Below are 16,144 nucleotides of genomic sequence, written 5' to 3'. Positions count from 1 at the left end.
ACTGGTTTTTACCGTGGTTCCGGTGATTTCTTCGAGTCCGAGCAGCTTTCAAACACTGACTTCTACTAGACACCGTACTCACAAATATAATTAGGACGTTGTGCCAATAGGTTCACCTGACCGGTAGCTTAGCCGGTAGAGTCGGGAACTATAGAACAGTTAGAGACGTATTGGCAATTTTGAAAATGGTTTTATGTGAAACCATACTTTCTGCAGTGTTGTTCAAATAATGTGTTTTACTTAGTCTAGTATAAGATTCTGTCTTAAGCACCCTAATTAATGCAATAGATTCCGTTTTAGAAAAATAGTCAACTTAAAGGCAGGCATGACGTAGATCTGCTATTCCAACCTATTATAAGCTATTAAAGCTAACGATTTACCGCTGCGCCACGGGGTATTGATGAAAATAGTGGAGGAAAAAAAACTATTCCATTTAAAGGGCCTTTTCGGCATGGGAAACATATGTTTACATTGCCAAAGCAAGTGAAATAGATAATAAACAAAAGTGAAATAAACAATAGTAAACGTTACACTTACAAAAGTTCGAAAAGAATAAAGACATTTCACATGTCATATCTCTATATACAGTGTTGTAATGATGTGCAAATAATAAAAGTACAAAGGGGAAATAAATAAACATAAATATAGGTGTTTGTTTTTCACTGGTTGCCCTTTTCTTGTGGCATCAGGTCACACATCTTGCTGCTGTGATTGCACACTGGCATTTCACCCAATAGATATGGGAGTTTATCAAAATTGGAGGTCTGTGTAATCTGAGGGAAATATGTGTCTCTAATATGGTCATACATTTGGCAGGATGTTAGGAAGTGCAGTTCAGTTTCCACCTCATTTTGTGGGCAGTGTGCACATTTTTTATTTATTTAACTAGGCAAGTCAGTTAAGAACAAATTCTTATTTACAATGACGGCCTAGGAACATTGGGTTAACTGCTTTGTTCAGGGGCAGAACGACAGATTTTTACCATTCGATCTAGCAACTTTTATGGTTACTGGCCCAATGCTCTAACCACTAGGCTACCTGCCACTCTAATTTACAAACATACAAACCAAACAAAACAAAGGCACCTCATGCTTTCTTGATTTCAAAAATGCTTTTGACTCAATTTGGCATGAGGGCCTGTTATACAAATTGATGGAAAGTGGTGTTGGGGGAAAAATATTATAGACAATATTATAGCCTTCCCTGTAGCTAAGTTGGTAGAGCATGGTGTTTGCAACACCAGGGTTGTGGGTTCAATTCCCACGGGGGGCCAGCACAGGAAATAAAAAATAAAAAATGTATGAAATGAAATGTATGCATTCACTACTGTAAGTTGCTCTGGATAAGAGTGTCTGCTAAATGACGTAAATGTAAATAAAAGCCAAGTACACAAACAACAAGTGTGTGATTAAAATGGGTAAAAATCACACATTTCTTTCCACAGGGGTGAGACAGGGATGCAGCTTAAGCGCCATCCTCTTCAACATATATATCAACGAATTGGCGAGGGCACTAGAATGGTCTGCAGCACCCGGCCTCACCCTACTAGAATCTGAAGTCAAATATCTATTGTTTGCTGATTCTGGTGCTTCTCTCCCCAACCAAGGAGGGCCAACAGCAGCACCTAGATCTTCTGCACAGATTCTGTCAGACCTGGGCCCTGACAGTAAATCTCAGTAAGACAAAAATAATGGTGCTCCAAAAAAGGTCCAGTTGCCAGGACCACGAATACAAATTCCATCTAGACACTGTTGTGCTAGCCTAGAGCACACAAAACACTATACATACCTTGGCCTAAACATCAGCGCCACAGGTAACTTCCACAAAGCTGTGAACGATGTGAGAGACAAGGCAAGAAGGGCCTTCTATGCCATCAAAAGGAACATGAAATTCGACATACCTATCAGTTAAAGAACCCATTGCCCTTTATGGTTGTGTGGACTGGGGTCCGTTCACCAACCAAGAATTCACAAAATGGGACAAACACCAAATCAAGACTGCATGCAGAATTCTGCAAAAATATCCTCTGTGTAAAACACCAAATAATGCATGCAGAGCAGAATTAGGCTAATACCCGCTAATTATCAAAATCCAGAAAAGAGCTGCTAAATTCTACAACCACCTAAATGGAAGTGATTACCAAACCTTCCATAACAAAGCCATTACCTACAGAGAAATTAACCTGTTCACAAACAGACCCCACCAGAGGTCCAGGACAGCAACACAACTAGACCCAACCAAATCATGAGAAAACAAAAAGATAATTACTTGACGCACTGGAAAGAATTTATAAAAAAAAAACAGAGCAAAATAGAACGCTATTTGGCCCTAAACATACACAGTGTCAGAATACCTGACCACTGTGACTGACCCAAAATGAAGGAAACCTTTCTCTATGTACAGACTCAGTGAGCATAGACTTGCTATTGAGAAAGGCCACCGAATACAGACTTGGCTCTCAAGAGAAGACAGGCTATGTTGTCTTAGGTCTCCTTTATGTAGTGTTGTGTTGTCTCTCTTGTCATGATATGCGTTTTGTCCTATATTTATATATGTTATTTTTAATCCCAGCCCCTCTATATCCCGCAGTAAAAATCTGTCGTTCTGCCCCTGAACAAAGCAGTTAACTCTATGTTCCTAGGCCGTCATTTTAATAAGAATTTGTTCTTAACTGACTTGCCTAGTTAAATAAAGGTTAAAAAAAAGTGTCGTACGGTAATTTGGTAAAAAGCCAATTTGACATTTTCTCAGTTCATTGTTTTCGCTGATAATATCTGATAATCACACGCTGCTATTTATTGCTGACCAGCAGATGTCACTAACGTGCATTGTGAACAGATAATGAACCTCCCAGTAATGAACCGTTTTTCAGCAAGCGCCGAAGCCTTCAAAAAGCCTTGGGCTCCCATCACTGTTAGTATGTGTCAGTGAGTGTCTGCTCCAGGCAGGTGTGTGTGTGTCTGTCAGTCAGTCATCCGGGCTGTGTTAAGTTCACTTTACTAGAGATGTTCACTTTACATGTGGCGATTATTATGAGGCATTCATAACAGCTCCTAAATTCGTAAATAGCAGAATACGACTGGGAGAAATCCACTTAAACGCCACCGCAACTGGTAATTAGTAGTGGGAAACTTGTTTATCATCTCTGAGCTCCGACCTCTATTACATGCTGAACTCTGACATCACATACTAAGGGAATTACCTCGATAACAGCATTTTCAGAAGTTAAATGCAACAACAAAACATTATTTATGAAAAACAATATATCAATATGGTTTTTAACACTACAATTTGTTTGTGGCATTCTCAAGTTGAAAGCACGTGAATGCACACAACTCTTTGCTCCCAGTTTACAAGTAGTACTTTCTGAGTATCCCAACGCAGCATTAGTTATTGACTACTAACCTTGAATTGAGTACTCGGACCCATTCCTAACAATAAGTAAAAAATAAAATAATGACAGTAGTCTGGTCTTTGTGGTTCCTCCCCTGTTTGTAGGTGAAAACAGAAACTTTAAATGTTCAGGCAAGTGGTCATAATCTTCGGGCAACCCCCCAAAAATCCTGACCTGCCTGATGGGCATGTGCCTTTCAGACTTTGGTTTAATGTCAATCCCTGCAGTGATGTGATTTCTCAGAACCATTTACCCCTATTCATATAATGTGACCTAAGTCCCAAGTCATTGTGAAAGTGAAGCTACTGATCCAGCAAGCCCTGTAAAAATGATAGATGAGCTGGTAATCAATTGCTATAGAATGTAAAAGGTGGGTAAGTCCAGAGATGAGCCAGCACATGTTTTACTGAGCTGGCATTCCTAGTAGACAGGAAAAACCATAGTAGAGGAATGGAAGAGGGAAGGAGAAATGAATGTAGAAAATAACAGTTAGGTAATACCAGGAACTGTGATGCAACAGGATGCGATCGTGACATTTTGCCTACAGCCACCCAGGTATGTTAGTGTTGAGGGTGTGGCTGTAGCCAGTAGCCTTCCTGTCTGCCGGTTGGAACAGTGCTCAGCTGCAGTATAAAATACACACACATGAACAAGACACTCTCCGACTTTACACTGACTGACACACAGCTCAGGTGGATATTTGCCTGCTGGTGGTCTATTCAGGTGGGTTTTACCTGTTGGACCTTACCCCATAAGGGAAGAGAGCTCACTTCGTTCAGTGCTCTGATCCCCACTCTTTCTATTACATTGGACTTGTGTAGCACTTTGTGCACAATATAGCGGTACATTTGTCACAGACTCGGACATAAACCCCCAGAGAGAAAGCAGGGGAAGACAGGAGCACGGGCACACTCCCAAGGGATAGGTAGAAATCTTGAGAGGAACCAGACTGCAACAACTTGACTGGGTCGTTGGTCTCTATATATTTGGACATGCCGCTGTGGAGACGGACAAATGCTGGCGATGAGGAGTGCAACCGGGCCGTGCTGGTCTCCGAGTCAAACTTTGACCATGGGGTACCACTGGGCAGGAGGCCGGGGGCAGAGAAAGACACCAAGAGACTCCACAGTGCCTTGACCAGACTGGGCTACAGGGTGGACATACACATGGACCTTAACGCTCAGGACATTTACACACTCTTCAAAACAGGTAACACACATCTTATACACACACCCCTGCTACAAATCAGCTCCAAAACAATAATAAATACTTTATAACCTGGTTTTATCAATGTTATCAAACTTATCAGAGTTGCTACATAATGTTATCAATTAGGGGAAGGTCACAGAGTCCACAGCAGCCCAGCACACAAAGCAATGGAAAACGTATACACACACATACAAACACACATATCATGTTCTCTTACCCAAAGTCCTAAAAGACTACGAAGATTTCAGATTCGGAGAAATTGTTAACTGTTCGTCTTCTGAAAACAGCCCGGCGCCAACAGAGATGGCCTCCTCGCTTGGCGTTCCTAGGAAACTATGCAGTATTTCGTTTTTTTATGTATTATTTCTTACATTGTTACCCCAGGAAATATTAGTTTTTATTACATACAGTCAGGAGGAATTTTTGGATATAAGAGCAATGTCAACTCACCAACATTACGACCAGGAATACGACTTTCCTGAAGCGGATCCTCTGTTTGGCCTACCACCCAGGACAATGGATCGGATCCCAGCCGGCGACCCAAAACAACGCGCCGTAGAAGGGGCAGACGGAGCGGTCTTCTGGTCAGGCTCCGTAGACGGGCACATCGCGCACCGCTCCCGAGCATAGTACTCGCCAATGTCCAGTCTCTTGACAACAAGGTAGACAAAATCCGAGCAAGGGTAGCATTCCAGAGAGACATCCGAGACTGTAACATTCTTTGTTTCACGGAAACATGGCTCACTCGAGACACGCTATCTGAGTCGGTACAGCCACCTGGTTTCTTCACACATCGCGCCGACAGAAACAAGCATCTCTCTGGTAAGAAGAAGGGCAGGGGTGTATGTCTTATGATTAACAAGACGTGGTGTGATCATAACAACATACAGGAACTCAAGTCCTTTTGTTCACCTGACTTAGAATTCCTCACAATCAAATGCCAACCGCATTATCTACCAAGAGAATTCTCTTCGATTATAATCACAGTCGTGTATATTCCCCCCCCCCCCAAGCAGACACATCGACAGCCCTGAAAGAACTTCATTGGACTCTATGTAAACTGGAAACCACATATCCTGAGGCTGCATTTATTGTAGCCGGGGATTTTAACAAGGCTAATCTGAAAACAACGATATCGATTGTGCTGCCATGGCTGGCAAAACCCTGACCACTGTTATTCTGACTTCCGCGACGCATATAAGGCCCTCCCCCGCCCCCCTTCTGAAAAGCTGATCACGACTCCATTTTGTTGCTCCCAGCCTATAGACAGAAACTAAAACAGGAAGCACCCGCACTCAGGTCTGTTCAACGCTGGTCCGACCAATCAGATTCCACGCTTAAAGATTGCTCCGATCACGTGGACTGCGATATGTTCCGCATTGCGGCGAACAACAACATTGACGAATACGCTGATTCAGTGTGCGAGTTTATTAACAAGTGCATCGGTGATGTTGTACCCACAGCGTCTATTAAAACATTCCCCAACCAGAAACTGTGGATTGATGGCAGCATTCGCGCAAAACTGAATGCGTGAACCACTGCTTTTAATCAGGGCAAGGTGACTGGAAAACAGTGTAGCTATTCCCTCCGCAAGGCAATCAAACAAGCTAAGCGTCAGTGCAGAGACAAAGTGGAGTTGCATTTCAATGGCTCAGACACGAGAGGTATGTGGCAGGGTCTACAGTCAATCACGGACTACAAAAGAATAACCAGCCCCGTCGTGGATCACGATGCCTTGCGCCCAGACAGACTGAACAACTTTTTTGCTCGCTTTGAGGACAATAGAGTGCCACTGACACGGCCCGCTACCAAAACCTGCGGGCTCTCCTTCACTGTAGCCAACGTGAGTAAAACATTTAAACGTGTTAACCTTCGCAAGGCTGCAGGCCCAGACGGCATCCCCGGCCGCGTCCTCAGAGCATGTGCAGACCAGCTGGCTGGTGTGTTTACAGACATATTCAATCAATCCTTATCCCAGTCTGCTGTCCCCACATGCTTCTTGAGGGCTACCATTGTTCCTGTTCCCAAGAAAGCTAAGGTAACTGAGCTAAATGACTACCGCCCTGTAGCACTCACTTCCGTCATCATGAAGTGCTTTGAGAGACTAGTCAAGGACCATATCACCTCCACCCTACCTGACACCCTAGACCCACTCCAATTTGCTTACCGCCCCTATAGGTCCACAGACGATGCAATCGCCATCACACTGCACACTGCCCTAACCCATCTGGACAAGAGGAATACCTATGTAAGAATGCTGCTCATCGATTACAGCTCAGCATTTAACACTATAGTACCCTCCAAACTCGTCATTAAGCTCGAGACCCTGGGCCTCGACCTCGCCCTGTGCAACTGGGTCCTGGACTTCCTAACGGGCCGACTCCAGGTGGTGAGGGTAGGTAACAACACCTCCACCCCGCTGATCCTCAACACTGGGTCCCCACAAGGGTGCCTTCTCAGCCCTCTCCTGTACTCCCTGTTCACCCATGACTGCGTGGCCATGCACGCCTCCAACTCAATCATCAAGTTTGCAGACGACACTACAGTGGTAGGCTTGATTACCAACAACGACGAGACGTCCTACAGGGAGGAGGTGTGGGCCCTCGAAGTGTGGTGTCAGGAAAATAACCTCACACTCAATGTCAACAAAACAAAGGAGATGATCGTGGACTTCAGGAAACAGCAGAGGGAGCAGCCCACCATCTACATTGACAGGACAGTAGTGGAGAGGGTAGAGAGTTTTAAGTTCCTCGGCGTACACATCACGGACAAATTGAAATGGTCCACCCACACAGACAGCGTGGTGAAGAAGGCGCAGCAGCTCCTCTTCAACCTCAGGAGGCTGAAGAAATTCGGCTTGTCATCAAAAACACTCACAAACTTTTACAGATGCACAATCAAGAGCATCCTGTCAGGCTGTATTACCACCTGGTACGGCAGCTGCTCCGCCCATAACCGGAAGGGTCTCCAGAGGGTAGTGAGGTCTGCACAACGCATCACCGGGTGCAAACTACCTGCCCTCCAGGACACCTACACCACCCGATGTCACAGGAAGGCCAACAAGATCATCAAGGACAACAACCACACGAGCCACTGCCTGTTCACCCCGCTATCATCCAAAAGGCGAGGTCAGTACAGGTGCATCAAAGCGGGGACCGAGAGACTGAGAAACAGCTTCTATCTCAAGGCCATCAGACTGTTAAACAGCCATCACTAACATTGAGTGGCTGCTGCCAACATACTGACTCAACTCCAGCCACTTTAATAATGGAAAAATGTATGTAATCAATTTATCACTAGCCACTTTATATAATGTTTATATACCCTACATTACTCATCCCATATGTATATACTGTACGCTATACCATCTACTGCATCTTGCCATCTTGATGTAATGTATCACTAGCCACTTTAAACAATGCCGCTTTATATGTTTCATACCCTACATTACTCATCTCATATGTATATACTGTACCCTTACCATCTACTGCATCTTGCCTATGCCGTTCGACCATCACTCATTTATATATTTTTATGTACATATTCGTATTCATTCCTTTACACTTGTGTGTATAAGGTAGTAGTTGTGGAATTGTTAGGTTATCTTCTCTAGGGTTTTGACGTCCGAATTGAAGGCATGCCCATAGTAAACTGCCTGCTACTCAGGCTCACAAGGTAGGATATGCATATTATTAGTAGATCTGGATAGAAAACACTCTGAAGTTTTTAAAACTGTTTGAATGATGTCTGTGAGTATAACAGAACTCATATGGCAGGGATAAACCTGAGAAAAATTGTGTGGAATTCCACACAAAAAGATTTCCACACAAAAATTGTGGAAATCTGAGGTTTGTAATTTTTCAAGTGATTGCCTATACAGCATACAGTGACTTAGGGTTCATTTTGCACTTCCTAAGGCTTCCACTAGATGTCAACAGTCTTTAGAATGTTGTTTCATGCTTCTACTGTAAATAGGGAGAGAATAAGAGCTCCTGGAAGTAGATGACAGAGAAAATGACATGAGCTCAGTGGCGCTCGCTCGCATGAGAGTTAGCTGTGTTCCTTTTCTTTTTTGAAGACAAAGGAATCGTCTGGTTGGAATATTATGGAAGATTTATGATAAAAACATCCTAAAGATTGATTCTATACATCGTTTGACATGTTTCTACAAACTGTAGTATAACTTTTTTGACTTTTCGTCTGGACTTAGTAAGCGCGTGCCTTACATTTGGAATAGTGAACCTAACGCGCGAACAAAATGGAAGTATTTGGACATAAAGATGAACTTTATCGAACAAAACGAACATTTATTCTGGAACTGGGATTCCTGGAAGTGCATTCAGATGAAGATCATCAAAGGTAAGTGAATATTTATAATGTAATTTATGTAATTTCTGTTGACTCCAAAATGGCGGGTATCTGTATGGCTTGTTTTTATATCTGAGCGCTGTACTCAGATTATTGCAAAATTTGCTTTCGCCATAAAGCTTTTTTGAAATCTGACACAGCGGTTGCATTAAGGAGAAGTGTATCTATAATTATTTAATGTTATGGTTGCATTAAGGAGAAGTGTATCTGTAATTCTTTGAAATACTGTTGAATATGTTATCAATGTTTATGATGAGTATTTATGTAAATTGATGTGCTCATTCACCAGAAGTTTTGGGAGGCAAAACATTTCTGAACATTACACGCCAATGTAAAATGGGGTTTTTGGATATAAATATGAACTTTATCGAGCAAAACATACATGTATTGTGTAACATGAAGTCCTATGAGTGCCATCTGATGAAGATGATCAAAGGTTACTGATTAATTTTAGCTTTATTTCTGTTTTTTTGTGACGCCTCTCCTTGCTTGGAAAATGGCTGTGTGGTTTTTCTTGTCTCGGCGCTGTCCTAACATAATCTAATGTTATGCTTTCGCCGTAAAGCCTTTTTGAAATCGGACAATGTGGTTGGATTAACGAGAAGTGCATATTTAAAATGGGGTATAATAGTTTTATGTTTGAGAAATTTGAATTATGAGATGTTTGTTGTTTTGAATTTGCCGCCCTGATATTTCACTGGCTGTTGAATAGTGTGTCCCGCGGGTGGGACGCTAGCGTCCCACATACCCCAGAGAGGTTAAATTACTTGTTAGATATTACTGCATGGTCGGAACTAGAAGCACAAGCATTTCGCTACCCTTGCATTAACATCTGCTAACTATGTGTATGTGACAAATAAATTGGATTTGTTTTGACCCTAAAGATCCTTTGAAGTCAACACTGATTGATCTTGTTTTAACACATACACCAGATAAATATGTTAAATATTGTTATTTTACTGCTGCTCTTTAATTATTTGTTACTTTATCTCTTACTTTTTTTTAAATGCATTTTTCTTAAAAGTGCATTGTTGGTTAAGGGCTTGTAAGTAAGCGTTTCACTGTAAGGTTGTATTCGGCGCATGTGACAAATAACATTTGATTTGATTTGATTTCTACTGTTGTCTTTGCCCAGTTGTTTGTGTTAGAGATGTGAGAATATAAAAATCGAAGCCTTGTGTCATGACAAATAGGAACTTTAAAAACTTCAGTGAATAGGCTTTTTTACAGGATCTTTATTTTAGTGAGCTTGATTGTATTTCAGCTTTCCCTGAACCTGATTTAGATTTACCTTTTTGCAGATGTCTTCAATACTATTGTGGATAATCATGACCCCTTTAAAAAATGAAGGGTTAAAGGTAGATTGAATTCCTGGTGCACTCCAGAATTATCAGAAGTCATTCATAAAAGAGATGATGCTTGGGTCAAGGCCAGGAACACAGGCTTAGGCCCAGACTGGCAAGCTTTTAAGCAACTGAGGAATCATTGTGTAAAAAAAAATCAGAAAGACAAAATCTGATTATTATGTAACTGCTCTTTTAGATTGTAATGGGAACCCAGCTAAATTCTGGAAAACTGTAAAATCCCTGAATAGTTCTACTTCCACCTCTCTGCCACAACAAATTAATTCAGACTCTGGCTTCATTACAACAACAAAAAATGGCATCATTTAATCACCATTTTATTTGGGCTATCTCTTAGAAAATAACTTCTAAGCCTATTCACAATGATATTGGGCTGGATGCTGATAGCCAGTGCTTTTATTTTTGTTTATTTACAGAAAAATAACTCCTGGATGCTTTGCTAGAAAATAGACAACAAGAAATCTATAGGAGCTGGAGCTGACCAATTTGGATCCTGGTCTGCTTAAGTGTGCAGCGCCCATCATTGTTGGTTCAATAACCCACCGTTTTTATTTAACATTGTTCTCAGGAAATATTCCAAAAGTATGGAAATCAGCTCTTGTGCTGCCACTCCATAAGGGCTGGGATAGTAGAGATCTTAAACATTATCGCCCCATTTCAAAGCTTCCTTGTCTAGCTAAGATTCTCGAATCCTTGGTAAATGTACAACTTTGCTATTTTTTTATCGGAGAAATGTATTTTTAACGGAACCCAATCAGGGTTTAGGCCTGGCGTACCATTATGACAGCAACCACTTTAATTGTTAATGATCTTGTCAACAGCTTTTGATACTGTTGGTCATGCTATTTTATTGACTAAGTTGTCCTCGATAGGCCTGAGCTCTGACGCCTGTTCATGGTTTCATAATTATCAGTGACAGAACTCAGGCCATCGAGATTGATGCGGTTTAGTCTGAATTTCTTGAAGTGCATGAAGGTGTACTACAGGGGTCGGTTTTGGGGCCTGTTCTCTATTTATATAAACATCACACGTCAATCTGTTAAAAATGGTACATTTCGTCTATATGCGGATGATAGCATTATGTATGTTATTGCCCTGACTGTTGGTCTGGCTGTGTCTAAACTACAGTCTGGTTTTATAGCTATGCAGGAATCCCTTGCTGATTTAAATCTTGTGCTTAATAGGGGCAAGACTATGTTCATGTTGTTTTTAAATTCTCGTAAGAACGTTTCAAATTACTTACATGTTCACTCTTTAGATGGTTCTCCGATTGAACATTTTCCCGCGTATAAATACTTAGGCACTTGTATTTATATGGGTTAGATGTTTAACAAACATAGATGAGCTGGTTAAGAAGCTAAAATTTAAAGTTGGCTTTTTCTACAGAAACAGATTGTGCCTTTCTCTAAGAGGTAGGAAGCAGATTATTCAGTCAACCTTTTAATCTGTTCTTGACTATGGTGATATTATTTATCAAAGTGCAGCTGAACTACTGCTACTAAACCTTTGGATGCCATGTACCATAGTGCCCTTTGTTTTGTTACAGGTGACAGTTTTGATACCCATCACTGTATCCTGTATCAAAACGTTGGCTTAACTTCGCTAAAGACCTGTAGATCTCTACATTACTCCCAGGTGAAGCTGGTTGAGAGAATGCCAAGAGTGTGCAAAGCTGTCATCAAGGCAAAGGGCAGCTACTTTGAAGAATCTCAAATGTTTTGTTTAACACTTTTTTGCTTACTACATGATTCCATATGTGTTATTTCCTTGTTTTGATGTCTTAACTATTATTCTGCAATGTAGAAAACAGTAAAAACATAGAAAAACCCTTGAATGAGTCGGTGTATCCAAACTTTTGACTGGTACTGTATACTGAACAAAAATATAAATGTAACATAAAATCATTTCAAAGATTTTACTGAATAGCCATTTGATTAACTGTTTAGCAGTCTAATAGCTTGGGGGTAGAAGCTGTTAAGGATCCTTTTGGACCTAGACCTGGAACTCTGATAACGCTTGCTAAGTGTAGGCAGACAGAACAGTCTATGACTAGGGTGCCTGGAGTCTTTGAAAATGTTTAGGGCCTTCCTCTGACACCACCTGGTATAGAGGTCCTGGATGGCAGGAAGCTTGGTCCCAGTGATGTTCTGTGCCGTACGCACTACCCTCTGTAGCGCCTTGTGGTTGGATGCCGAGCAGTTGCCATACCAAGCAGTGATGCAACCAGTCAGGATGCTCAAGATGGTGTAGTTGTAGAACTTTTTGAAGATCTGAGGACCCATGCCAAATCTTTTCAGTCTCCTGAGGGGGAATAGGCATTGTCGTGCCCTCTTCATGACTGTCTTAGTGTGTTTGGACCATGATAGTTTGTTATTGATGTGGACACCAAGGAACTTGGAGCTCTCGATCCGCTCCACTACAGCCTCGTCGATGTGAATGGGCTACAGACGTGAGTGCTACTGGGCGGTAGTCATTTAGGCAGGTTGCCTTGGCATTTTTAGGCACAGGGACTATGGTGGTCTGCTTGAAACATGTAGGTATTACAGACTCGGTCAGTGAGAGGTTGAAAATGTCAGTGAAGACACTTGCCAGTTGGTCAGCGCAGGCACTGAGTACGTATCCTGGTAACCCTTTGTAATCCGTAATTGTTTGCATCCCTGCCACATGACCTGTTCACCTGTTCACCGGACGTGCTTGTTGCACCCTCGACAACTACTATGATTATTATTATTTGACCATGCTGGTCATTTATGAACATTTTAACATCTTGACCATGTTCTATTATAATATCCACCCGGCACAGCCAGAAGAGGACTGGCCACCCCTCATAGCCTGGTTCCTCTCTAGGTTTCTTCCTAGGTTTTTGGCCTTTCTAGGGAGTTTTTCCTAGGGAGTTTTTCCTAGCCACCGTGCTTCTTTCACATGCATTGCTTGCTGTTTGGGGTTTTAGGCTGGGTTTCTGTACAGCACTTTGAGATTTCAGCTGATGTACGAAGGGCTATATAAATACATTTGATTTGATTTGATTTTGACATCCGAAGAGCGTCAGATCCGGTGTAGTAGGATTCAATCTTAGTCCTTTATTGACCCTTTGTCTGTTTGATGGTTCGTCGGAGGACATAGCGGGATTTCTTATAAGCATCCGGATTAGTGTCCCGCTCCTTGAGTGGCAGCTCTAGCTCAGTGTGGATGTTGCCTGTAATCCATGGCTTCTGGTTGGGATATGTACTGTACGTATGGTCACTGTGGTGACTACGTCGTCGATGCACTTATTGATGAAGCCGGTGACTAATGTCGTATACTCCTCAAAGCATTTGGATGAATCCCAAAACATATTCTAGCAAAACAGTCCTATATTGTGTATAATTAGTATTTTTAGATTGCATTATACAGAGCACATTTGTAAAAGAGACTTAGGTCTCAATATGTCTTCCCTGTCAAAATAAAGGTTAAATAAATATTAGGGAGGGGGGAGGCAGAGGAAAGATACTGTCATTCATTGTTATTTACAGTAAAAACCACAGGAGATGTGAAATATGTAAAGTGTGCAGACAGGATGAAACTATGACACACACACATACACACACAGAGAGAGAGACATAATGTCCTAGTGATCCATGGCACAGTCCCGTACACACCTATTTAATAACTACTCTGCAAACATGCGCACACTGTGTTGTGGCCAGCAGACAGAAGGATGACTGATGGGTGAGCTAATTATTAGTTGAAAGAGACTGTTTTGAGGAATCAAGTGCCACCATCATCACATGCCCCAGCAGGAGATAGAATTTTCTAGTAGTCTTTTTTCTGCTAACCGGCACAGCCAGAGAGCTAGTCTAGTCCTCTCAAGGTTTTTTCCTTTTAGGGAGTTTTTACTTGCCACTGTGCTGCTGCTTGCTCTTAGTGGGTCTAGGCCAATAAAGCATTTTCTGACCCAAAAATGTATAAATGAATACAATTTGATTAATTGATGTATTGATTGATTGCAGAGAGCGAGCAGCCGGTGAAAGAGTGCTTCCTGGCGGTGCTATCATCTCACGGGGAGGAGGGCTGTGTGTTCGGGGCGGACGGAATGCCGGTTAGACTGTCCCACATCTTCTCCTGCTTCAACAACACACACGGAGGGAAAGATCAAACTGTTTTTCATCCAGGTCAGTACCATCATCACCACATCCACAACAATGAGGTCAGTCATTCAATCAGTCAGTGATAATAATCAATAGTAATCATCTTTCTCTCTCTCTCTAGGCGTGTCGTGGGGGTGAGCTGGATGATGGGGTGACAGTGGAGACGAATTCAGCAGGAAGTGACATCATTGAGGACACCTTGTCTCAATACCTGTCCATCCCCATGGATACGGCAGTTATGTACGCCACCGCACCAGGTTACGGGGCGTTCATGCACCCTCTGGGGGCCGTCTTCCTCCAGACATTCTGCATCCTATTGGAGGAGGAAGGGGGGGGTGCCCTGGAACTGACACGCCTTCTGACACGCCTTTCCCATCGTGTGGCCTTCTGCTTCGAGGCCAAAGGTCGTCTGCTGGGGGGGAAAAAAGAAATGCCTTGCTTCGTATCACGACTGACCAGAGAGGTGTTCCCATTTGCCGTGCCCGGAAGGAGGGTGTGGCCAATGGATTTTCTGCCGCAACATTCGTCAACCCAGAGTACAACAGACCTTACAAACATTATATAAGCTAAACCCAAAGCCTTTGTTAGATCTGAAGAGAACGGTCTCTCCCGGATTGTTAGGCTTGACTCTTGCTCTGTCAGCTAGTACAGTTGACTTTGAGTGTTGTTGGTCAGAGGGTTGTGAGTTCGTGCCTAAGTTGGGATGGAATTTCCACTCTGTTACGTTTGTGTGCATGAAATAAAAATAACATTGTGAAGATCAGACGTGTGGATGCAGGAACATATCGGGAGGTGTTGATGGTTTCATCATAAAGTAGATTATCATGGCCCCTGTCCTCTACAAACTAATGCGTCTTAAAATATCCTAGAAAATGAAAGGTATACTACACATCGAGTCGTTTCTTTCATTACCTATCGCTTAGCTTCTACTGCTATGCTCTTATTTGAAACAATTTAATGTAAGTTGAGTGTGCTAAAAACTACCTTGAGGAAAGTGTCTGATATATTTTTTCATTGACTGATATGTTCAAGGTATTTTTTTGTATTGTAACTAAGACAAATTAGTTTATTTCTGAGTTATGGCTCTGACTGGGCTGATGCAGGGTGTAAGTTGAAGATACAGCCACATTTGAGTACCTCTGCTGAAGAGGAATGAGGAGCACCAGCCCAGGTACACCAACATATTAAACCCACTTATGTGTAGGTGGGCAGGTGAGGAAGACATACTGAGCTGTTGGAAGGACATTTCCCCTGACAGGTAAGGTGACAGAGGAACACATGAGTGCCTGCCACGCTATACACAACCTGATACACTGTACTTACCACCAAATCACAACACACTGATAAACCACATGAAAACCTACCACATACCAGGGTTGGTGTAAATTCCATTTCAATTCAGAAAGTACATTGTGATGGAAGGCAGCCTAGTGGTTAAGAGCATTGGGCCATAACCGAAAGGTCGGCGATTAAAAATCTGTCTGTGCCTTGAGCAAGTAACTTATCCCTAATTGCTCCTGTAGGTCGATCTGGATAAGTGTCTGCTAAAATGCCAACGCTTTTCAATTAGGAACATTTAGTTTGATTTCGGAGTTGACAAATTTAAATGGAATCGACCCCAACCCTGCCACACATTATTGATTCATTGCTTATAAAATTGTGCTTCTGCACTATCACTTTTC

At 42.3% G+C, this 16,144-nt stretch overlaps 1 pseudogene; it reads left to right on the top strand.

Annotated features, from left to right (window-relative positions):
- The first annotated feature begins 4,032 nt into the window (after window positions 1-4,032).
- Window positions 4,033-15,225, top strand: LOC115203918 (caspase-7-like; annotated as a pseudogene).
- Window positions 15,226-16,144: the final 919 nt, after the last annotated feature.

The sequence above is a fragment of the Salmo trutta genome, chromosome 12 (genome assembly GCF_901001165.1).
Source record: "Salmo trutta chromosome 12, fSalTru1.1, whole genome shotgun sequence".
Lineage (NCBI taxonomy): Eukaryota > Metazoa > Chordata > Actinopteri > Salmoniformes > Salmonidae > Salmo > Salmo trutta.
Note: the sequence above shows the minus strand (reverse complement) of the source record. Positions and strands in the feature narration are given on the sequence as shown.